Below are 25,517 nucleotides of genomic sequence, written 5' to 3'. Positions count from 1 at the left end.
CACTCAGCGGCTAGCCCCCACCCCAGACCACTGTTGAATTTTGGATTGGACATACAAATTCACCTTAACCTTGATCGCAACGTTTTGATTTTGTGGATTCAGTTACTTGAGACTCAACCGATTGGTTCCATTTTCCCAACTGGCTCTTCATTTCCTGAAGTCTTGCCATTTAAAACAACAACAACAAAAATGTAGCCCTAGGTCTTCTGGAACTCCCTTTGTGTCAGTCCTCCAGCAATCTCCTGAGCTAGGATTACAGGTGTGTACCACCACACCTGGCCTGCTTTAAGCCCATTTTAACTGGGGCATTTCTTAGGAATAACAGGTTGATCTGCATGTAATAATCCAGGGACAGCAGGTGCTCAGTTTTGGGATACCAGGGCAGGATAATGGTTCCAGATATATTGCCAGTTCTCAGTAGGACGTCTGGTTGTCATTAGCTCTTTGGCTGAAGTAGGGCATTTCCAGTTGAATAATCCAATCTCCAGCTACAGTCAGTGGCCATGTGGTCACAGCCTTCAGGGAACACAGTGTCTTGAACTCTCTTAAGTGCATGCATTTGTTTATTCAACAAGTATTTTAAAATACTGTGCCAATGTCTATTTTGGTTCCTGTGGAGAACATGGAACAAAGGATCCAAGTCCCCAGCTGTGTGGAGTACGCTAGGTGGATGGTTGATACATACACAAATGGATTCTAGCTCAGGCAGTAAGCGATATGCAGAAAAAGCAAGCTTGGTAAACAGGAAAAACAAAGACTAAGATGAGGACATACCATTCTATACAGGTGGCCAAGGACATTCCTGAGAAGGTAACGTTTGAACACGAAGGAAACCAGTATTCAGGGAAGAATAATCTAGATCAGTGGTTCTCAACCTTCCTGATGCCCCGATCCTTTAACACAGTTCTTCATGTTGTGCTGACCCCCAACCATAAAATTATTTTCATTGCTACTTCATAGCTGAAATGTTGCTACTGTCATGAATTGTGATGTGAATATCTGTGTTTTCCAATGGTCTTAGGCGCCCCCTGGGAAAGGGATCTTGACCCACAGATTGAGAACCACCATTCTAGGCATCTAGAACAGCAAAGCAAAGGTTTGGGGAAGGTACCTGCCCTGTCTGAAGTATGTCTGCATAGGTACAGTGGCAAATCAAGAGTGAGGGGATTTTGGACAGATGTGGGAAGACGTTGAGGACAAAGTGCCAGGGTGGGAACACAGATCAATGGTAATGTGCTTGCCCAGTTAACACAAGGCTCTGGCTTCATCCTTAGTACTACAAACAACAAAAAACAAAAATAACCAAACAGGATCTAGAACAGGTAGATCATATACGGTCTTTTAAAATCATAGTTCTGACTGTGGGTTTTATTCACTGAGAAACAGGGAACCATCAGAGTGTCATGGGCTTCACAGCTCACTCTGTGGAGGATTTGGTGGGGGCAGGGAGGCCAGTTAGCAGATGCACAGAAAGGGGCAGTAGAGGTGTGGATCTGGGTAATGCCAGAGATGGGGGCAAAATGGGATTGGATCTTGGTTGTAGATAGCACAGGACAGAAAATAAAGAGAAGTACATTTAAAACCAAGGTGTTTAGCTTGGGAAACTGGAAGTATTGGATGGATGGAGTTGCCTATTACTGAGTTAAGGAAATATTGTCACAGGGGTGTTTGTGTGTGTGCATGTGACATGTGCATGAACTATGAACATACATTTCACATATGGTGATGGGAAACTAGGGCCTCTATTCAGATTAACCAAATGTTTAGATGTGTCATCTGAGTATAATGTGTCTGGGGAAGAGGGTAGTGTTAGGGTTCATATGAGTTTACACACACTGAAGACATTCAAAGTCTAGATGTCCTAGTGTTAAATGAGATCACCTAGATAGATAAATTAGGACTAATAAGGGATCACAGGACGGAACCCAGGAGCATTCCATCGTACCACTTAAACTTGAAGAGATATCTGGGTGTGGTGGTACATGCCTATAATCCCACCAATTAAGGGGGAACCTTGAGAACCAGGAATTCAAGGTCATTCTCTGCTGTACAGTGAGTTTGAGACTAGCCCAGGCTATGTGAGACCTTGTAGGATGACCGGAGGCTGCCCTTGCTTGAGAGAGGCAACAGGGCTTTCTTTCACATTTTCAAACTTGTATGAGTCCCTTTCTTGTGCCTATACATGTTGATTTTTTTTTTATGTTCTCTTAGTGTATCATTTTCTAAGAATTCATTGTATGCCACACCATCTGCTTTTCTGTGTCCTCACTGGACTGTGAGCCTTTTGAGAACAAACACCTAGTTATAATTGTCTGTAGATGTCACCTCTGGATGGTGCCTGGATCATGGCAATAATAATTATTTGTTATATCATAAAGGATGATAGCAGCATTCACTTTTGTACACGAAATATTTCATTACCTGTGAGTTACTGGATTAAGTAGAGCAGAGTGAACTGCCCTAGGCTAGAGACCCCCATCTGTCCAGCAGAAACTAAATGACAATAACTGTTCCCACCTATAGCATCTTCATATCTTTACTCTATTTCTTTCCTGTCAAATGACAGATTGAAGTCTATTTTCTCCAGAAAGCTTCTGCTGGTTATCCATCTCACAATCTGTTAGTCAGTTCCCTCCCTAAGACATTTCCTGTTAGCACTGGGACCGCAGCTGTACATGTGCATTCTTGGATTTTATAGTTCTCCCTTCACTGGGCACACTGAGTCCTTAGAAATCATGTCTTTCGTAAAAATGAAACATTTTGTACTTTGTGACAATGGTGCCATTAAAATGAAAGGCTGACCAGGAACTTAGTATCAAATAAAGTATAGTCTTGATCAATAACTTGTGAGAGCTTCAACTATAATCCTCTAAAGCACACACACACACACACACACACACACACAAACCGCCGAAAACTGGTACCAAGTTCTATATAAAATAGCCATAAACACACCCCAGTTATATTCAAGGACCCGGAATGCTATAAAATTATACCCAATGCTGTGGGTATCCCCCAAACCAAATACATATATTAAGACGAGTGTTTTCAGCCTTTTAATGAACAGTAGTGTATTCTGTCTGTAAAGTACTAATAGGTTATTGGAGGATTATCTGGGCCCTTTAACTAATCGAGTTGGAGGTGATTGCCTTGCACTGCATAGGCTGTTCTCCCCAGAGCAGAGGCTTAGTAAGTAATCCTGTTGATCCCTGATTGCATCCAAATTAGTAGGCTCAAGAAAGGTTCCCTATCTGTTGTTTAAGAAAAATCTGGCATTACTGTTCTCTAGAGGAATGGAACTGGGAGTCTGTGTGTTGGATTGAATTAGTAATGTGATCAGAGGCTTGGGGAGTTTGATAATAGCCATGTATATGCTGGAGGGGCACAGACTCAGTAGTTGGTTAGTGCCAAAATCAGAAAGGCACAGTAGTCCCAGTATGATGCCTCGAGGTCTGTGAGTCCATGAGGGAGGGTGAGGAAGATAAAGTCCAGAGTCCATGGGCAGTGGCACCAACAATAGACATATCTACTGTCTGGCTTTCTTCTGAAGCATATTTCATCCAGCTCTCCCACCATCCCATTGAGTCTTGTTTTCCCCACAGTTATTGTCCCATATGCAAATCTTCTCTAGAAATACCCCCACAGACCTTCATAATGTCTAGATATATCTGTCAATCCAGTTGGGAAGACCGAGCCACAAACCTCCTCTGAAAAGCCGTGCATCTGCTCCATTCTTCCTGGCAACGGATCTTCCTTGAGATTATTTTTATTGTGGGAGTAATAAGGCAATTGCCAACTAGAAGAAAACTACTACTACTACTACTACTACTACTACTACTACTACTACTACTACGACTACTATTACTATTTTCAGAGTATCTGTGCCAGGCTTTCTAACAGGTCTTGACTATGGTTGCATGAAAGTCAATAAGATAATGAACTTTGTTAAAGGCCTACTGCGTGCTGGTGGGCCAGACATGGAGCTCAGGAGACACCGAGAAAGTGCCTGACTTGGCCCTTTAGGGAGTGCTGTGAGGTGTGGGTGTCAAGGAGACAGTGCCCAAGACTAGTCATGTGCATTTTCTTTAGTTTGGTAGCAGTCTTTACGTCCTCCTTTTAGGTGCCTTTGGTCATGTGGTGAATGGCTTTGTGATCAATACTGACCTGGGGGAAAGGAAGGACATTTGGAGGTGGTTACACAAGATATCTATGTGTTTTCTACTGAAATCTAAACATTGGAAGTTACGTCATGTTTAATTAAGAAGAATCTCATAATCCCGTTGAAAATGTGAATGTGATAAGATGTTGGGTAAAGATAGAATCATATATATTAGGGAATCCAAGTAAAGAAATACCAGGCTGGGACAATAATGGTCTCCAAGGGTGGATCATATTGGAAGATCTTTCAAAGAGGAACCAGATTGAATATGCCCACTCAGATTTATATGGTTTAACTACTGTTGTCTCTCAGAGCTTTTAAGATGGTCTTTTTTTTTCCTACCAGGAGATGACAATTAACATATTTCCATGAAAATAGTGTGGATTTGCATGCATAGTAGTTTTGTGGGGGAACACCTAGCTTCAGGGATGTCCAAATAATTGCTCAAAAAAACAAAAACAAAAACAAAAACAAAACCCCGAAAAAAAAACCCCAAATGTACAAGCAAAGAATTAGTGGGCTCAATTCAGATGTTAACAATTACATGAAATTTGGAAAGTTGTTGCTGTGGAGCCAACTTGTCCTTGTCCACCTGTTCTGATTTAGACTGTGATTCCCATGTAACACTTTGATAAGTGTGAGTACAGTGAGAAACAAGATCCCAAAGCTTTATCTGAGATGATGAAATCCTGTGTTGAAATTATTAGTCTGAGCTTGTGTGTGTGTGCTTTTGTGTGTGTGTGTGTGTGTGTGTGTGTGTGTGTGTGTGCGCGCGCGCGCGCGCGTACTCGCGCTTTCAGTCTGAGCATGTATGTGTGTGGTCTGTTGCTAAAAATAAATTTCTAAAAAATAAGAAATGATCTTAGTGAAAAATTCAGCAAGCATGTGAGTTGTCTCTGTACCCATGGTGCTCCAGAAGCTGATGTGTTTCCAGACAATCAGAAGGATGCAGAAGCACGATGCCTGTGCTGCAGTGACTTTTGCCTTACTGCTGCCCTTCCCTCTAGTCATGAGGTTCGCTTTCACAGACTTCTCTTTTGCTAGACCTCCTTCCTCTGTGGCTCCCCATGGAGCTCAGTAGAAGCTAAACTTGTCTTATTTTGTGATGCTGGAAATAGAACCCAGGGTTTAGTGTATGCTGGGCATGGGCTTTACCCACTGGGCTGCATGTCCGGCCCCAGCCCCAGTCCCAGTCCCAGTCCCAGTCCCAGTCCCAGTCCAGTCCCAGCCCAGTCCCAGTCCCAGTCCCCCCAGCCCCAGCCCCAGCCCCAGCCCCAGCCACAGTCCCAGCCCCAGCCCCAGCCCCAGGGTGAACTCTTTGGCATGGCACTTGAGGTTCCTATAATAAATTGTGGCTTTCAGGCCTCATCTCCCAGCATTAGCCAGCTCACACCATGCAGTCTTGTGACACACTGTACTTCACAAAGTGTGTTAAGCATATAACTCCACCCTTCTGAGCAAAGGAGACCTTTGCCTGGGAAGTAGTTCAAATGTCACCATTAGAAATTCTTCCAAGGAAGTGGAAGTCTTCTCAAGATCCCTCATCATTATTTGTTGAAACAGAAGGCATTCATTGCACATATCAGTTGATGCTAAGAGTCCAATGTCTTAGAGTGAAAACCAGGTACCAAGTACATCCCCATTTCAAGGGCTACACACCAAGTGCTTGGGGTTGAAAGGAAAGGTGCTGGTCTGGTTTTGTGAGCTCGTGATTTACTTCAGGATAGAAAAAGATGGAAGAACCAGAAAGAGAGGATGTTTCTCTGACACTCTGTGCTGTACATTTCTCCTCTGCTGCCTGCCCACAAGGACAGAATGGGAGGAGAAACCTTCCTTTGTTCTCAAGTAAAGGAAGGGACCTTCAAGAGGGATAAAACCAGAAACCCCACCTGGATTGATAACCAATGGTTTTGCTCTTGAGAAGCCTGAAGGCAAAAGGCCAGAGCTGGGCCATCTACCTGTCCTCTGGCTGAGTAGAGGACAACCCCTCCTTTCCGGAAATGAACTGTATTTAGTTTCACAACAACTTGCAAGAGTTATGAATCCATCAGTTATGAGAATCAATGCAACAAAGTAACCCAGAGCCTTTTAAAGACAACTGTAGGTCTTTTTATGAAAAAACTTCTACATTTTGATCATATTCTTTCCCCTACCCATATTCCCGCTAGATCCTCCCTACCTCCACACTCCCTAACTTTATGTTTTCTCTCTGCCTCTGTCTCTCTCTCCCTGTCTCTCTCTTTCTCTGTTTCTCTTTCAAAAATTAAAACAGAAACCAAACTAAAACCCATAAAATGAAAAGTCAAAAAGCACACCACAACACAACAAATCAAAAAGCACCTAGGAAAACCATGGATTCTATTTTGTCTTGGCCAGCTACTCCTGGGCATGGGGCCTGCCCTGGACTGATACATACACCCAGTGACACTTCATTGAAGAAACCTGATTTTTCCCTCTTTCCAGCAGGTATGAATTACAAATAGCTTCCTGGTTAAGAGAGGGATCTTATGTCCACTTTCCCTTCTCAGTTCTGGATTTTGTCTGGTGTGGGGCTGGGCAGGTCTTGTGTGTGCTGTCAGTGTCTGAGAGAAAGCATGAGCATCAGCCCTGCTGTCTTGGGCCGGAAGATGCTGTTTCCTTGGTGTCATTTACCGCCTCTGGCCATTACCATCTTTTCATCTTCTCTTTTACAAGAATCGCTGAGCCCCGAGGGCAGGGGTTTGATAAAGACTTCCCACTTAGGGCTGAGTGCCTGGAACCATTTTTGAACCCTGCTCAAGCCTAGGAGACGGGAGCTGAGTTCTGGTTTGAAGGCGTCAAGACATGGTTTGGTGAAGGGGAGAATTAGAAGCCACAGGAGGGCCATTGCAAAGAGGCTATCCAGTAGGGTGCCTCTGAGGATGCTTCTCCAGCACCCCCACGGGTACAGTCACCTCCCAGATCCCCACAAAGGGACTGGCAGGCAGGAAACCTGACTGTATTTCCTGGCTCCCAGGTCTGGAGAACCCAGACAGTGTAGGAAAGACATGAGGCAGGGAGGTGTGAGAGAGATGGCCAACCTTATTCCTTTACTCCACCACTGCCTCTGTTTACACTGAGGTGGCCTCAAATGGGGACCCGAGGAGCATGGGCTTTGACATTTATAGTGTTCCATGGAGCTGAAAATCAGTCTGATCCCATGCTGGCTTTTGCTCTAAGAATATTCATGAGAAAATCAAGGGAATTTGTGCAAAGCTTTGGATTTCATTCACTCTTCACATAGTCCCACAAAATGGGATTGGATTAGTCCCTGAGAAGAGTAGGTCTCGGGTTAAGCAACTGCTTTTTCAAGGCCAAGTTTGTAGGTGGTAGAGTGTGCTTGCCTGTGTGTGAGGCCCTGGATTTAGTAACCAACACTGGGGAAAAGATTCAATCTTTGTTCAACAAAACATTGGAATCTGTTTATTAATTTACTGCTTCTTCCTGAGAACTCCTTGAGAGCATAGGTCATAGATTATAGTCCTCTTCGTCTTAGTTAGGGTTTCTATTACTGTATTAAAATGCCATGACCAAAAGCAGCTTGGGGAGGGAAGGGTTTATTTCAGTTTGCAGTTTGTAGTTCATCATGCAGGGAAGTCAGGGTAGAGACCTGGAGGTAGAAGCTGATGCAGAGGCCATGGAGGAATGCTGCTTACAGGTTTGCTTCTTGTAACTTGCTCAGCCTGCTTTCTTAAGTACCTAGGAATGGCACCACCCACTAATGTGGGCTAGGTACTCCCACATTAATCACTAATTAAGAAAAAGAAAATACCCAACAGGCTTTCCTACAGCCTAATCTTATGAAGGCATTTTCTCAGTTGAGGATCTCTTTTCTCATATGACTTTCTGTGTCAACTTGACAGAAAACTTGCCAGCACAATCTTTAATGAGGCAGTCAGTATTTGATTTATAGTAAATGTTTGTTGGGTGATTAAGTGAACAAATTAAGTGTGGGGAGCCGATGAAGTCCCGAGTGAATGTGTAATTCTGAGAGCACAGCCATGTCAAGGATTCCAATGCCTCAGACCTATAGGAATGGCAAAGCCCCTCCTCCCCCACATCCTGGTTCCAGGAAGGATGTTGACAGTGTGTGCAAAAAGTATTACCCCCCCCCCCAAGATGGTTGCCTCAATATGGCCGCAAGCTGAGATTATTTCCCTATGGAGACCGCCTCCTCCTGGCTTGTGCTGTGTACAAGAAACATGCTGTAGAGGAATACTCCCTGAGCCAAGACACACGGGGGTGGGCCTAGGCCCTATCCCAAAGGATACCATAGACTCTGAAGACACCCTATGGAAGGCCTCACCATCCAGGGGGAGCAGAAAGGATATGTGATAGGTAGGGTTTTAGTTGGGGGGGGTGGTAGGGGAGGACAGGAAGGAAAAGGGAACTGGATTTGTCATGTAAAACAATCTTGTTTCTAATTCAAATAAAAAAATCTGCAAAAGAAAGAAAGAAAGAAAGAAGAAAGAAAGAAAGAAAGAAAGGAAGGAAGGAAGGAAGATGCTGAGTTTCCAGGCCACTGCTGGTCTGTCTCCAAGTGTACATTGGAGTGACCTCAGCTTTTCCTTGTATGTGTCTAATGTTGTTACTTCATACACCCCAGTTAGATCAAGTCCTAAGCCACGTAGGCTGTGACAACTAAGATTAGTGAAAAAGGTATAATACAATGGCTCAGGTTCACACTTACTGGTATCTGGCAATTTAACCACTTACTTAACCCTGTAAATTTTAATTATTTTTGCCTTTTTTTGGTGACAAAACAAAAAGTTCTAACCTCATTGGAGTTATTTGAGGATTAGATAACTGTGCAAAATGCCTAGTCCAGGGCTAGAGCCTAATAGTGCTGATAACTAAGGGTTGTCAGTTAATTGTCATTAAAGTTGGATTGACCAGAACATACTGAACTCTCCCCAATGCCATCTGGGCCTGGTGTCCTTGATGTGAACAATATGTCCTTGACCCCATGTTGGCTTACTTTGACCTTGATGTCTGGGGATTTTCCCTGGGGGGCAGTGGAGGGGAGGTGTGTGGGGGGCTGGTTTTCTGCTGGTTTGAGCTGCTTTGCTTCCTCTGTACTAAGTTTTCTCCAAGGGAAAAACTGCTTTTTCCTGGACACTCACTGAAGCCTTCTGCTGTTGGAACCCCTGTCCCCTCACCCACAGAAGTGTCCAGGTGTCTTTCTTACTGGTGAGTCATTCTGGGGAATCCATGACCCAGGTCATCCAATGTCTGGAATTTTTCAAAGCTGTTTTTCAGCTTTGTTAAGCCATTCCTACTGACTGTCTCTACCTTCTAGTAATTTGCTGCTTTTTCTTTTTGGTCTTGTGCACGTTGCCTGAAGTAAAATTCCTTTCAGTATCATTTGTGCAACAGGCAATGGAGATTTCGGGAAAGCTACAGTGATGAGTGATCACATAGAATCTACATATGCTTCTCATTCATTTAAAAAATTTGATCTGAAAACAATTGATTTGGGGATATAAAATGTACCTGTTCATATTTTTATGGTTTGGATCATTTTCTATGTTTCCTGTGTTTCCCAGGCTGATCTTGAACTCACAGGCAAGGGTGCTATACTGGCTTTAGCTTTCCCAGTGGCTTCCCTAGTAGCTGGGACAGTAGGTGAGCACTACTCTATCCACCTCGTGCCCACATTTCCTGTGGTAATTTTAAAGAAAATGGCACCAAAGGGAGTGGCACTATTAGGAGGTTTGGCCTTGTTGGAGGAAGTGTGTCACTGTGCGGGCAGCCTTTGAGGTCTCTTTTGCTCAAGTTTCACTCAGTGTGACAGTCAGTCAACTTCCTGTTGCCTCTGAGTCAAGATGTAGCACTCTCATCTCCAGCACCATGTCTACCCGCACAATGCCGTGCTCCCCTTCATGATCATAATGGACGGAACCTCTGAAGCTGTAAGTGAGCCAGCCTCAATTAAATGTTTTACTTTATAACAGTTGCCATGGCCATGGTGTTTCTTCACAGCAATAGGAAACCCTAACTAAGACACCCCCATACATATAAAGTTAAAAGCTGTGAAGCTACACATGCCATTTTGCAAAGATGAGCATGCAGAAAGCAAGTACTTCAGTGTTTGGTAGTGATCAACAGGGGCTGATGTCATCAGAGAGGGCTCTGTGGTAGTGGTGGCAATTTTTCTAGGCTCTAAGTAATGCAATTTCTTAAAGACAGGAATCAGTTTCTATGTCATTTGTTTATCAGCAATCACACATGATATGACAGTATCATTTACTTTGAACTTCTCAACATATTTTTCCTTGTTATTCTCAAACGAAGCTAGTGTAAGAGAAGGAAGCAATTTGCAGAGGGAATTAATGACATAACGAGCCAGGTCAGCTGTATCTAAAGCCGGATGCCCCAAACTTCAACTGAAAGAGCCAACAACGTCCTTTCCCCACCACACATACCCCTTTGCCTTTTGTTACTGTTTGTTTGTTTGTATTTTTATCAGTTTTAGTAGAGTTTCTGTCACTTCTATCTGAAAAACTACTACATAAGAAGCTATGCTGACCTTAGACCTGAAGACGAACACTACAGGGAGCGGAGAGAGAACCCCAGGGAGAGATGATGGCCAATGATATTGAGCATATTTTAATCAGAACTCAAAATCAAAATGAGAGAGATACCATCTCATACCAGCTAGAAGGACTATTATTTTAAATCAAAATAGTGTACACACCTGTACCTTGGCACTTTAAGAGAGGCTGAGGCGTTGCAAATTGACTGCCAGAAATTGGCTCTAGGCAAGCTTGGGCTGTAGAGAGCCAACACCCTGTCTCTTACATGCCTCCGAATGGTGGAGAGGATATGGAGGGAAAGAAAACTCTTACACACCACTCCCGTGCATGTCAATTAGTACAGCCACTATGGAGATCAACATGGGAGGTTATTCAAAGAAGTGAAAATGGAGCCACCGTTTTATCTACCTTTCCCATTGCTGTGACCAGAGACCAGACAAAGGCAGCTTAAGGAACGGGTTTATTTTGGCTCATGATTTGAGGGTTCAGTCCATCATGGTGGGAAGACGTGGTGCCGGGAGCAGGAGAAGGCTGGACATCTTGCAGTAACACAGGAGGGAGGCGGGCACACTGCGAATGATGCTTTACTCTCATTTCCTTTTCTTTCCGTCCTTCAGGCCCCAGCCCACTGGCTGATTCCACCCAGTCAGAGTTGATCTTCCCTTAGTTCGGGCCTCGGGAAATACCATCACAGAGACATAACACGTTGAGAGTGGTGTCCTCTAGGTGAGTCTTAACTCCAGTCAAGATTAATCATTGCACCAGCAACACACTTCTAAGTATACATCCATAGGAACTGAAGTCAGAACGCTAAAAATATGCTTCGTGTTTATTATGATGCCGTTCTCAACTGTGGAGGTCAGGAGTCGGTGGAGGTAACTGATTATTGACAGATGAATGAATAATGACCATGTGGGAGATACACACGATGGAGTTTTATTTAGTCATAAAAAAAGAAAGGAAAAAGAAAAAAAAAAGAGAGAAATTGTTCCATTCATAGCAAAATGGAAAGTACTGGAAAGGACATGATATTTAGCATAACAAATCAGACAGAGAAAGACAAGCAGGACATCTTTTTTTCTCAAATAAGGAAGCTGAAAGTTGACCTGAAGGGTGATTATTAGTGATTGGAAAAGTATATACAAGGCAGGGAGGGAAGAGAATAGGAGGAGGGATTCGATCAGTGTACACAGTTCACATACATGGAAATAGCACAACGATCCTATTAATAGGAACAATTAATGTGATTTATTGAGAAAAGAGTCTAACTTGAAATTATGACCAGAAGGTTGTTTCTCATTAAGTTCACTGGTGCCAGATAACTCTTATCCTTTGACTCAAGGCAGAGTGGGAAGAGACCCATGTCTACATTTTCCCTTTGGAGCTTGTTATTTTTCCTCACAGCAGGTGAATTATTTGTAAGCAAAAATTAAAGATAAAAATCAGTTCCCATCATCTTAAAAAATGTGGTGAGCATGTCCCCAGAGTTATGAGAGCTGCAGAACAACTCATCTATTGAGTGCTAGTGTAAGGCGGAGCCCAAGGATTCCCCACAAGTCAGGGTTCAGGGAACGGATGCTTAGATGGATGTTTTTGCTGTGGAAGCTGAGGCAACATGATGGATCTTTAGATAACACAGCAACCTACTTCAGTATAGCTGATTAATAAATACATGGTGGGAGTGTTGTTGTCTTTAGAGGTTTTGATATATTAATTACCACAACCACATTCTAGAATTAGGTACTACGATTGTTATTGTTTATATTTGCCCACATGAAGAAATGAAGGCATGGAATTGTTAAGCCAGGATGCACACACAGACAGCTGGATCTGAGCACAGATGATCACAGTAGGTAGTTTAAGGTTATTGGTTAGCTTATAGATGTGTGTGTTGTGGTCTAGCAAATCTCACATCTCCACTGAAGAACCAGAGCATTAGCAATTAAGGCATGAGGTAAAAATACCCAGATACTAGATAATCAGGAAAAGGGAGGAAAATCAAGTTCTGCTTTTTTTTTTTTTTTGGTGGTGGCTACCTGGGCTGTTCTCGTGAAGTTTTAAATAATATAGTAAAAAGTTTTGCTATAAATATGAAAATCTGATAATGAAATCCATTCTTTTCTATGCTAATTAAAATTTAATAAAAGAGGGAAAGATGTTTTGAAAAGCAGCTTCAGTGAGGATGATACCCCTGAAGTTACTTACCTTGGTGATGTTGGGAGAGTTTCATCTGCTTGTTTGGTTTTGGTGTCACTCTCTGTCACTGTCTTGCAATTTCCCCTCCCCTCGCTTCCTTCAGCTCCATCCCCTTCTTTGTTAACAGGTCCTGCTTGTGTACAGCCATCAAGAGGCAGGATGCTGAGCACATGGTGGGCTCATGGGCTGGGAAATGAAACGAAAGGGGAGTCCTTGTCTATGTGGCCCTCAGTGACCACAAACCTTTAATGTCTGTCAGCCCTCTCCGGTGCTCATCAGAGTTAGTCTCTACCACCTTTTCAGCTTCCCTGGCTTCCAGTGGGGTTTGGAACATCTGGGAGCTGTTCCCCTTAGTGCTGGCTATTCTGTCTGGAATGAGTTCCCTCTAATAATTCCCAACCTCCTTTAAGACTTGGTTCAAAAATTCCTTTCTTGCAACTTCCCTGGTGCCTGCATTGTTTCCATCTTTTTTTTTTCCTACTCCCATGTTCTCATAGGCATGTTTTTTCTTCTCTGTTGCATAGCACTTGTTAATTTTTAGCACAGCTTGTAATTAACTTATTTATTATTCTTATGTATTTGTCACCTTTGCATGTCTGTTAGAATGTTGGCCTGATGAGAACAGAGATCTTTGTTTTGTTCATTAATCTGCCTCATGCACCTAGAAAACTATGTAGCAGGCATCAGCCAGGAAATAAGTATTTGTTAGAATCAACTAATAAACGAAAGGATAGTGGAGCTTCTGTGAATATCTTCCTTCTGTAAGGGGAAGAAAGAAAGTGAAACTGCCTGTTCTCACCTGCAGTTTATTTTCTGGCTGATATGTGAGTTGCTGGGACTCTCACCATGTGAGGAAAAGTTGCATCTAGGAGAATAAAGAGCTCCAGAGCTCTGCCTTGGTTTAACTTTAGAATCAACATCAGCAAAAATCTACTTCCAACTTCCTGCTTGCAGAAAACAAAACAAGAAACAAACTTTTCTTTAAAGCCAGTATTGGGGATGCTCTAATTTGCATCTAAATGTATCCTCAACAGATGTAGTCATTTATTTATTAAGTGATTTTTATATGATGATGATAACAACAATAATAACACGGTTCCTGGTACAGGATTCCTAAAACCCTTAAAATATTTGTTGAGCAGTAAAGGTGATGGGAACATCTTTGTTCTAATGGAATGACTCTTGCCATGGCCATAGACAGCTTCAGGATGGGACTGGTAGCATGTCTCCATGAGAACTTTGGTACTTTCCAATCTGCTCCCTAATCTCCCAGGAGGGAAGGGAACTGGAGGCTGAGTGAATCACCAGCGGTCACGATCACACCCAAGTGGTGAAAGCACCATAGAAACGTCTCCATTTTGGGGTTAGTGGACACATTTAAGTGCTTGGAGGTGCCGGATGGCGCCGGGAGTGGGGCATGGGAGCCCTCCCTACTCCCATCTGGCTGTTTCTGAACAGTGGCTTTTTATATAAAAAGCTGCTACTGTGAGTAAAGTACTTTCCTGGGTTTTTTAGGTTGTTGTAGTAAGTCACTGAGCCAAAGAAGAGGGGACCACGAACCCCTGATTTTGTAGGCATTCTGAGTGTGACTGACTACTGAAGTGGGTACCGTCTTGGGGAATGAATCTTTAACCTGTTCAGTCTGAGGTTGATTCCAGAAGTTAGTAGAATTGAACTGTTGGGAAAGATACCTCAGGTTTGGTGTCAGGACAAAAATCTTCCACTATTTTTGTGTCATAAAACCAAGGATTTAGTAGCACGATGGTGGCAGATGAGCACCCTTGATCCCCACGTCTGCACTGTGATCAGTTACAATTATAAAAGTTACCAAATGGAATTTGGAGACGCAGACAGACCTGACACCCAAGGATATTCGAGGAAATACAAAGCAATGCTAGACTTGCTAAGTGCTGCTCTTTCTTGATTACAGTTCTCAATGGCTAAGATGAAAGTGAAAGTCAGTTTTAGGCTGAGTGTCCACGACAGAGAACAGGCTCTGGTCTCAAAGCCACCCACAGAGGGGAAGATTATACCGAGACAAAAAAAGCACCTCTAAGGACTTTGTCACCAAGAAGGTAGGCCATATGAGGGAAAGGCAAAACCGGGAAATTAATTAAGCTGGGCATATTTATCAGGCTTTTTCTTTTGGGTCACCAACCAGCTCCCAAGTCATGACATGAAAATTTATTATTAGTTATGAATGCTTGGCCTAGCTTAGGCACGTTTCTGGCTGGCTCTTTTAGCTTAAATTAACCTGTTTCTCTTTATCTATCCTTTGCCTTGCAGCTTTTTACTTTTCCTACTTCTGTATATCTTGCTTCTTCTCTTTCCTGCTGGCTGGTATCTGCCTGGCTTCTGCCTCGTTCTCTCTTCCTCCTTCTCTCATTACTCCTCTTTTTGAGCCTTGATGCCTCCTATTCTTTATTCTCTCTGTCTGACAGCCCGGCCCATCCTTTCTCTAACTACTTATTGGCCACTCAGCTCTTTATTAGACCAATCAGGTCAATCACCCATAGGCAGGCAAGGTGAAACAGATACAACACATCTTTACATAATTAAATACACCCTTACATCATTAAGCAAAAGCAGCATGAAAAAGTAATACACCTTTACACAGTTAAAGTAATATTCCATAGCATAAACAAATAAACACAACTCAAAGATGAGAGTTAAGAGCAGATGCTGCTCTTGTAGAGGACCCAAGTTGGGGTCCCAGCACCCTTGCTGGGCTGTTCACAACCACTTGTCTCCAGCCCTAGAGGATCCAATACTGTTTTGGCCTCTACTGGCATCTGTGCTTACATGTGCACATGCCCACATATAGACACACATATATACACAAATTTAAAACAATTCCTTAGAACAGTATAATGAAATTAAAATTCTTTTGTTTGCATAATAACAACAGTATTATGTAGTTTCTTAGTTGCATACACTTACATTCTATTTAACTAAATATTCCCAACCTTGTGAGATATAAATTATGACTGTTACCACTTTAGACATGAGGAAATTATGGCTCAGGAAAGAAAGTCATATAATGTTTCCAAGATGCAGTTAGTGTTGTCGGAACCTGAGCTAGAGAGTCCCTACTGTAAATCTGAGCTGTAGAAAGGCACTAGTATCTGCCGGGTGTTGGTGGCACACGCCTTTAATCCCAGCACTCAAGAGGCAGAGGCAGGCAGATCTCGGTGAGTTTGAGGCCAGCCTGGTCTCCAGAGCAAGTGCCAGGATAGGCTCCAAAGCTACACAGAGAAGCCCTGTCTCAAAACAAAAAACAAAAAACAAAAAACAAAACAAACAAACAAACAAAAAAACAAAAAAACTCTAGTGTCCACTGGACCCAGGATTGCCTTTCCATTTTTTTTTTTAAGTAAATTATTGACCTTTTCAATCCCCAGTTTCCTCTTCTGTAAAATGTGTATAAAATGTTTACTTCCCTCAGCTTTTTGGTAAAGGAGATCTTTACTAAGAGAGAAATGCTTCATCCATATGTAGTGTGTATTTAGTGAATGATTTCTAGGAGTCCGGATAAAGGAAAAAAGGAGAAACAAAATGATGTAATGATGTCTTCTTATATGGAAGGATTAAAACAATAGTTCTCACCTGGGCCTAGTGACACAAATCTGTGATTCTAGTGGCTCAGGATGTCAAATCAGAAGCAGCACAGGTTCAAAGCCAGCCTGGGCCACTTCTTGAGCTCCTATTAAAATAAACACATGAAGAGGGTGGAGAGATGGCTCAGCAGTTAGGAGCATTAGCTGCTCTTCCAGAGGACCTGGGCTCAATTCCTAGCACCCACATGGTGGCTCACAAACTGTCTGTAACTCCAGCTCCAGGGAACCTCACTCAGACAATACATATAGTCAAAACACCAATGAACATGAAATAAGATAAAATAAACATGAAAATACAACTACAGTGGTTCTTAAATGGAACAACGGTATTCTTTCCCTCATCCCTGATGGAAGGCAACTGGGGAAGTGTTATCAGGGTCTAGAGAATAGAGAAGGAGGTGGCTAGCCCTCTTGCCATGCCCAGGACAGCCACTACTAGAGAACTGGATGATCCAAGTATCACCAATATGGATGTTGAATAATTGTATTAAAACAAGGATTAATCCAGTATAAATTCAATGATCCAGGTTTTAAAAAAAATCACTTCTCTGGGCAAATAATTTTGAAAATAAGAAGATAATGTATTACCTTTGGAAGAACAGGACACAAACACAAATTTTAGAAATAACATAGCTTATGTTGGACACACAGTGCAAGTTTTTAAGTGGAGGTTTTAAGTAGAAAGAACATTCGTCAGTTTTGGTACAGTTCCCTGTGGTATGAGGAGACAGTTTTCAACACTGTTTTCACATGATGACACTGTCCACAACAAATGCTTTGGCTGAGTTCCCATAATTCACTGAATATTTTTTGAACAATCAAGGATTTTTAGTGTTACCAGTAGAGTATGATTTGATAAAAAAATTATAGAAGTTTTATCTATGTGGCCAAGAGGATAATTTGGATTTATTAAGATAAAGACCGGAATGCAGTGTGCTCTCACTTTCAGATCAGATTCTCGGCTCTTTATGAAGCTTTAGTCTCCTTTAATTTGAATATTTCAAACTAATTATATTTCCCAGATTCCCACACACTGACTGGCTCACTTAGAGATTATTGATCATGATGAACTAATGTTTTTAGATTTATGATCTGAATAATTTATATCGCGCAGCCCACTTTGCATTAGCGGCTTCTTTGAAGGGATAGAGAAAAGCAATCTTGTGCCAGCTTCTATCCATGTTTGAAGAACTTCCTGTATGTACATTAAAATCCATCCCCATAGGCCCAGAGATGTCAAGTTTTATAACATGCAGATGTAGAGAACATTTATAAAGGGAGACCGTTTCTAAATGGAAAATATTACAGGAAGATACACTAATGCAGGGACAGCCCAACCTTGTCACTATGCCTCAGGCTCTGTTCCAGGAAGGATCCAAAGATGCTGGTCACACAGCCAATCAGGGACAGGACATGTGCTTCTCTGGTCCTACCAGGGTCAACTTTGCCACCATAGCTGGGGGTGAATATTGGGCATGGCATCAAAAGAGGGTGAGTTATGGAGATAGGAGGTGTTCATTCATTCCAAATGCATTTACTTATTTCTCTAATTTTAAAAAATATAAGATATACCTATCTCAGTTCATAATTTCGTGTTCAACTAGTACATGCCAGGCACCATTTTTGTGCTGGTGACAAAGCAGTGATGAAGGAAGAAGAGAAGTAGAGAGTAGAGCTTGAAGGGAAGCTACTCAAGTTTATAGGTTGGGGAGGGAAAGACTGTTAATTTTCTGAATTAATGATTAGACAAATGATACATTAGCCACAAACACAGTGGGTTCTGAGTATTATGAGAAAGAATAGTTGGATTTAACTCATGGGCCAGAAGGAACAGCTGCCACTTGCACAGTCTCCCTCAGTATGAAAAACCCAAGATGCCCTAAAAAATAAACCAAAGGCATGACTCCAGGCTGACAAGCCACATAAATTTAAATATAAAATGTATCCAATTAGATGGGAGGTTCCAGGCCTTTAGAAGATGTAGCATCCCATAGCAGGCAGTGGGTATGCCTCTATTAAGCAAACCAAAGTGGCTGGAACTGACAGGATGGATGTTGGGAGTCCAGACTGACACCACCTCCCCAGTGCGTCTGTGTATAAGGTGCTTTTATAAAATTAGGTGGTGTTTGGTGAGGTGGAGAAAAGGGAGCCACAGGTGAGGGGTGCTAGAGGGCAGCAGCCACCAGAAGCCTGGACAGGAAGCGATGGGCATCCCCTGAAGAGAAGGAAGGGGAGTCAGGAGGAGTGTCAGTTACTAACCTTCCATCCTGTCCGTAGCTTTGTTGGACTGATTTGCCTGTTGCAAAGAATTTTCCAGGGTTAGAAATGGAGAGAACAGAGATGGAGCCGTGGGAATTGCTGTGTGGCTCCGCCTGGCCTGGAGTCCCCTTTCAGTGACATAAGATAATACCTAAATTAGAAGAAAATAAATATATCTCATTTCTTCCCTTCCCCCATTCCTGGGCCTTTTGTGATGAAATGATCTTTTGTGTGACTTCTGGTTGAGATAAACCATGTTTTCATGGGGCCAAACACTGAGGAGTAGGTTAACAGTTAAGAAGTTGTTGACGATACTGACAATGCTACTAAACTTGAGGGTTATGCCTTATGTCTCAAGTCAGGTCCAGCCACCTATCTTCAATAAGCCAATTAAAAGTGGAAAGCAGAAAATGGAGATTTATTCAGTGTGGTCCTATTGGGAAGAGGAACAAAATGACCCAATGATCCTGAAAGTCCATGTTCATTCAGGGTCCTGAAGTAGGATCAAGGTTTAAGAGAGGGCCAAGGATGCATACATCTAAGCAGTTCTGGTAAAGGTGTGATCCCACCTGCCACTGACCTATCTTCTGGGCTTCACTCTTATCCTGTAAGGTGGGCTGACAAGTTGTTAGAGCTGTGTGGACACAAGTTCCCCGTTTCCTTCTTCCAGATCAAGATTCCTAGGGAATTCCATTTCTTTAGGGTCCCTTTTTTCAAAGGTCTGATGGATCTAGAGACACAAGTGTCTCTTTAGAGCTATGGTTGTCAACTTTCCTAATACTCTGACCCTTTAATGCAGTCCCTCACGTTGTGGTGACCCCAACCATAAAAGTATTTCATTGTTACTTCATACCTGTAATTTTGCTACTCTTATGAATTGCAATGAAAATATATGCAGGATATCTGATATGCAACTCCCAAAGGGGTGAGACCCACAGGTAGAGAACCACTGCTTTAGAAGTATTTCATTTCTGCTGGGCCGTGGTGGCCCACACCTATAATCCCAGCACTCGGGAGGCAGAGGCAGGTGGATCTCTGTGAGTTCGAGACCAGCCTGGTCTACAAGAGCTAGTTCCAGAACAGCCTCCAAAGCCACAGAGAAACCCCAAAAAAAAAAAAAAAAAAAAAAAGAAGAAACACTTCATTTCTTCTAGACTAGTTACAATGGTTCTTTCTGCTTCAGATTGGAGAAGAAAAATGATCATCAAAACCACCAAACAAAAACAGACTCATGGGAAAAAAAGACAAAAAGGACAGTGTGTGTGTTGGGGGGACACATACTGAAAAGCTAAAACGAAGAGGAGATGTCTGAATATACACGATTTGTTTGTTTGTTTTAAAACTCTCTGCAAAGAGTGTGGCAAGAGGCACAAAAATAAACAGCAGTAATTTAAGAGCATAATCACAGGAGCCAAAATAAGAGGTGAATTTGGCAAAGGACCCAGCTAACTTTAGAGGCAATTCCTTCAGACACTTCCTTTAAATCTTTCAGAACCTAATGAGATCCTAAATGCCTGTGTCTTAAATATACAGAGGTACATATTTCACTGGTGTGCATTTTCCTGTGGAGGGAACCGAGATGTGGAGATGTACTCTGTGGCTGTCACTGGAAGGACAGCTTCTAGTATGTTTTATTTGGCTGTTAAAGTTCAGGCGAACTGTGAGCAGATAGAAATTGGTCTACAGAAATAACATGGCTTCCTGGAACTTAAGGGGAAGGAAATGGGTGGTTTCTTTAATTACTATAGTATTTCTTTGTGTATGTGTTACACGAAAATAGATCTTTGCCTAATGTCCTCAGGAGGGAAGGTGAGTCTGGAAGTGAATGAATTCTGACGCTCTGTACAGTTGTGTTGAATGTACTTGGTTAGGACAACATTGCTCTTTGTTTGCAGTATCCTGGTTAGATCAGAGTGGGCTGAAATTTTTCCCTGATATTTAATCAGTTGAAATCCAAGGATGTCATTATTTACATATGGAGAGCTGATGAGATTAATGTAGGCAAGAAGGCTTATTTGTAACAAAGACGTGACGGAGGATGGCAAGATGAGTGTTGGTAGGAACTTAATTAGTTGATTTGCTAATTATTCTTTTCTGCTGAGTGTGAAGGCACTTTTCCTAATGAGCAGCAGAAACAAGAACCACGGAGAACAACTTTAACACAGTCGTAGGCCAGGGTCTCTTGGCCGTTTTCAGGTGTTTTGGGTCCCTTTGATGATGAAATTGTGGACTTGTGTGAAGTAAGAGGACTAAATATGCTTTTGTTTACCCATTAATGTGACTTCACTCAAGTCGGGACTAAATACATCTAATGGAATTGCCAAGAAACTAGATGACATCTGGGTTTAAAAAAAAATCAAAATATTTCTGCAAGAAAGGGTGGGGGTGGGGAATCAAGAGAAGGTTTCTTGGTTAAGAGCATTTTCCTGCTCTACAGGGGACCCAGGTTTGGTTCCCAGAGCCTTTGTCAGTCAGCTCTCAACCTCCTGTACCTCCAGATCTAGAGTATCTCATGTTCTGGCTTCCAAGGGCACCTGCACTCATACACACACACACACACACACACACACACACACACACACACACACAGGTGAAAATAAAAACAAATCTTATAAAAAGAAAAACCCAAGACCCCTGTAGCACCTGTGTTTCTTTGGACTTCTCGAGGATGCCAGTGATGGAGGACCGAGGAGATGACCTGGTTCTCAAAGTACCTTCCATGAAATCATGATAACCCAAATTTAAATCTCTGGCATAGACACACACCACACATCATGCCATGTTGTTGTAAGCCCAGCATTAGGGGATGGAGATGGGGACCCCTGAATCTCATTGGTCAATCAGCTTAACTTAATCGAGGAGCTCCAGGTTCTGTGGGAGGTCATGCCTCAAAAAATGAAGTGGAGATATTTAATATTGACCCTTGGACTCAACACACACACACACACACACACACACACACACACACACACACACACACACACGTACCTGGACACACTCATGCCCACACCCGTATATACACATATACATACCAGCTGCTCAGGGACAAACACACAAAGACATCAGTAGCAGACAAATCCCTACTAGTTGGCCTGGAAGCTTCACTCATTTTGTTCAGCTGGCCAGTACACTTGAAATTCTTATGTATTTGGAAGTCATGAAACAGAATAAAGATCTTAAAACCTCCAGGAGATTCCATGCCTACATAATAAGCGTAAACTCATTTTTACTTCCATGCATTCCCTCTAGAAATCCTGCCTCGAATCTTTGCTCTATCCAGGGTGTGTCACCTTTGCAGTTTCCTCCACAGCTAGATTCCCTCCTGACACCAAGCTCTTACTTAGGCTGTGCCCTTGCCCAGAATGCCATCTCCCTACCCCACCCCAAAATGTACATCTCCTCATCTCAGTTTAATCCACTTTCCTGACTGACTGAGAGTAGGCAGCAGGGGTGGGAGTGGGTAGGGGGGATGGCTGGTACTCAGCAGCCATCATGCTGAAGGGAGACACCCACCACACTGAAGGAACCCGCCTGGTATGAAAGTTCACTATTGAAAAACATCCCCACTTTACAGACGGTGGAGCAAAAGTTTAGAGAAACCCAGTCTTCTCAGTTACCAAGTGGCACAAAGCCATAATAGGAATCTAGGTCTTTCAGGTCACTCTGGATTGTATCTGGAGTGCCACAAATTTTTCTTCACAGCTGCATATACTAAGTCCCAATTCCCTAACCAGATGGTCTTTTGCTAGAAGGCAGAGCCTTGTCTTCTAGTCCCCACAGAGCATGCCCTAAATAGTTATAGCCTTCTGTTGAAAAGAAACATAATGTAACACCTTAAAGGATTCTGTAAGTATTTTCAACATTGGAAGAAAGAAACCAAGGAGATGGATTTTTCAAAATGACTGTGAACGCCACAAGATGCTGCAGTTCTTAGTGTGGTCAGAGAGCCCTCACAGGTTCTGGAAGTAGGGCAGGGGCTCCTGGGCTGTTCCTATACCGGAGGTGATGAACAGAAACATCTGCCACCATGTAGGACACAGATGGACTGGTCTTGCAAAATTGTCAGATCTCAAATGTCATTTGGACCCCAGATGAGAAGAAGGTCTCGGATTAGCACCCCACTGATGGGAAAGGAGGACCCAGAAGCCAGATTGGGTTCCATTTCAGATCTAGCTTTTACTAGTGCTGCAGTCCTTATCCTGAGAACTACATGCCTGTCACATAATAAAGGCTCAATAATGTCAGGTCTTTCTCATCAGCACCCAGAAAGCATCCTCCACAGAGCTGGGGAGATGGCTCCATCAGTAAAGTACTTTCAAGAGTGAAGAAACCCCTAGAGCTCCTGCTTACAAAAAGTTGGATGTAGGAAGCCTGTGAGATGGTTTAATGGGAAAAGGTTCTTGTTTGTAACCCTGTTGACCTGAGTTTGATCCCAGAACTCACATGGTAGAAAGAGCTGACTCATCAAAGTTGTCCTGTGATTTCTACATGAGTGCCATGGCCTATGTGCTGTGGCATGCCCCTCCACAGCCAAACCAAACCAAAATAATACAGAAAAGTGGGCAAGGCGGTGCACTTACATTCCCATTACTGGGGAAATGGGGTCTTTGTGTCTCCCTGGCTAGCCAACTTAGCCCATTTGGTGAGTTTCTAGTCAGTAAGAGAGACCCTGCTTTAAAGCAAAGCAAAACAAACAAACAAAACAAAACAAAAAAAAAAAAAAAGGAAAGAAAAGAAGGATTGGATGGCAACTGACATTACAGTAGTCCTTTGGCTTCGATATGCACATCTGTGCATATGCATCCTATCCACCTTCACACACACACACACACACACACACACACACACACACACTCACACACACACACACACACACACACACACACACACACACACACACCACATATAAAATCTCCAAAAAGTGTCCCTCATAGCAACACAGGATTTTTTGAGGAGCTACAGAGTTTACTAGACCAATAGCAACAGCATAAAAATAAGGGTGCCATCCAAGCCTTAAAATGTACTCATATCTTTCGGGAATCTTGTTAAAGTGTAACTTCTGACTGGAGGGAATAAAGGGTGTAAGGGTTTGTGTTTCTGACAACTCATAGTGCCCGTGCTGCTGTCTGTGGGCCATATGGTAAGCAGCAAGGCTATAAAGTGCCTTGGAGGAAAAGAAGTATCAATAAATCAAGCAACTCCACAATTAGTGCGTTTCTACTCCCAACTGGAAGCTATGGAGCTGGAGTAATGGAGGCTGGATATAGGAATATAGATGTTTGGATTTATTACAGAATGAGTTTTCATATTCTTCGCTGCTCCCCCTCCCGTGTGTGTGTGTGTGTGTGTGTGTGTGTGTTTGTGAGCGTGCGTGCGTGCACGCATGCCACGAATGTGCTCGAGAGAGAGACAGACACACAGAGAAAACACATTTCCCATAGATAACTATCTTTCTTGTGTGTTTGCTTATGAGACAAAAGGCCACTTTCCACCCCAAAACTGTCTCAGAGGAGATGCTCTAAGAAAAAAAAAAAAAAATCTGGGCAGCCATACTAGGATGCAAGGATGAGTAAGAGCTGAGCATTTTAGAACCCATGGGCACTACGTGTTTGGGTGTTTCTGTCCATGTGCCGTTGGAAAGTGTATCCGCCCTTCACTATCCAGTTGCTTTCTTCAGCCTCACTGGAGGAGAGAGCTGATATTGTCATCTATGAAGATTAAGGTTTCAAGGGCCAGGGGTTCCTAAGGCCCTGGTCTGGGGACTTTGCATATTATAGACAGAAGATGTTATTTGAATATAGTTATTGAGAGAGGAGACTACCCATCATCCACTTAAAGTACTTCCCGGCAACATAGTGGTGTTGTATGGAAGCCAAAGCAATCAGCTCTGCATTTGGCCACCTGACATTGCAGGGAAGCTTGCAAATTGTGCCTATGGTGCGATTTGGTTTGTTGGTGTTTTAAAACATGACATGCTTAACCCGGGGCTGGATTTTCCGCCTCATAGACCAAGCTCTAGTCAATTTTCCTCAGTCTTCATAGATGCTGAGGACACGGAACTGACCTTCTCGTGACCTCATGCTGAGTGTTTTGCTTTGAAACCACTCGCATAACGAAATAAGTTGGTGGTAAGCTTGGCCAGGGGGAGCTCCCGAAACTTCTTGGGTCTCTTTGCTCATGAGTTGCTTGAGCCACAAGTTCCTGTGGTTTGGGATTGCTTTTCTGGTGCTCTGCCTGGTGTTTTGAGGAGGAGCCAGAATCTAGGAGGGATGGTGAGAGGGGTCTGCTGGAGTGAAGTGTAAATCCTGGAGAGGCTGTGACAAGGGTTGGTGCCAGAATGTGTAGAGAGGGAACAGCTGGAGGCTGTGGCTCTCTCTAAGAGGAGAATTCTAAATTTGTCTCTTAGAAGCTGTCAGAAAATTCAAGCTATTTATCAATTGCATGGACCCCATTCCTGCTCAGGCCCTTGCAATAGAGACTGATCCTGACCTTTGCCACTGACTGTGTGCATGCCTGTGTTCCAGGTTTCTATCTGAATCATCACCTTTGTGTGTCATTCTCAGTGACCTTTTGGTTGTGCTTATTTTGGCTTTATGCAAGTGGCATTTTTGGATGCATGAATGAAGCAGATAAAATTCCCCAGGGTGACTGATCTGTCCTTCATCTATTTTTAGTACTGCAAGAATTTACCATAGCCCATAGTATAACTCAATCACTGGAAGCCAGAGAGCA

The 25,517-nt window shown here is 42.9% G+C and overlaps 2 long non-coding RNA genes across 7 annotated transcripts in view; one reads left to right on the top strand and one right to left on the bottom strand.

Annotated features, from left to right (window-relative positions):
- Positions 1 to 11,160: 11,160 nt before the first annotated feature.
- On the bottom strand, positions 11,161 to 13,345 carry LOC118238226. The gene is made up of 2 exons (XR_004771570.1): positions 12,919 to 13,345; positions 11,161 to 11,592 (listed from the first exon to the last, which is right to left on the bottom strand). It is a non-coding gene; the product is annotated as an uncharacterized LOC118238226 (long non-coding RNA).
- Positions 13,346 to 14,231: 886 nt separating this feature from the next.
- Positions 14,232 to 25,517, top strand: part of LOC103158872 — a 74,269-nt gene continuing 62,983 nt past the window's right edge. For 3 of the 6 annotated variants that reach the window (XR_004771786.1, XR_003480505.2, XR_003480502.2), the window contains exons 1-2: positions 14,247 to 14,394; positions 14,840 to 14,984. This is a non-coding gene — a long non-coding RNA (uncharacterized LOC103158872). Of the gene's footprint in view, positions 14,395 to 14,839; positions 14,985 to 25,517 lie in introns of all 6 variants that reach the window. The other 3 variants (XR_004771785.1, XR_003480504.2, XR_003480503.2) reach the window with 3 other exon arrangements.

The sequence above is a fragment of the Cricetulus griseus genome (genome assembly GCF_003668045.3).
Source record: "Cricetulus griseus strain 17A/GY chromosome 1 unlocalized genomic scaffold, alternate assembly CriGri-PICRH-1.0 chr1_0, whole genome shotgun sequence".
Taxonomy (NCBI): Eukaryota; Metazoa; Chordata; class Mammalia; order Rodentia; family Cricetidae; genus Cricetulus; species Cricetulus griseus.
The sequence above is the reverse complement of the archived record's forward strand: the minus strand, read 5'-3'. Positions and strand labels throughout refer to the sequence as shown.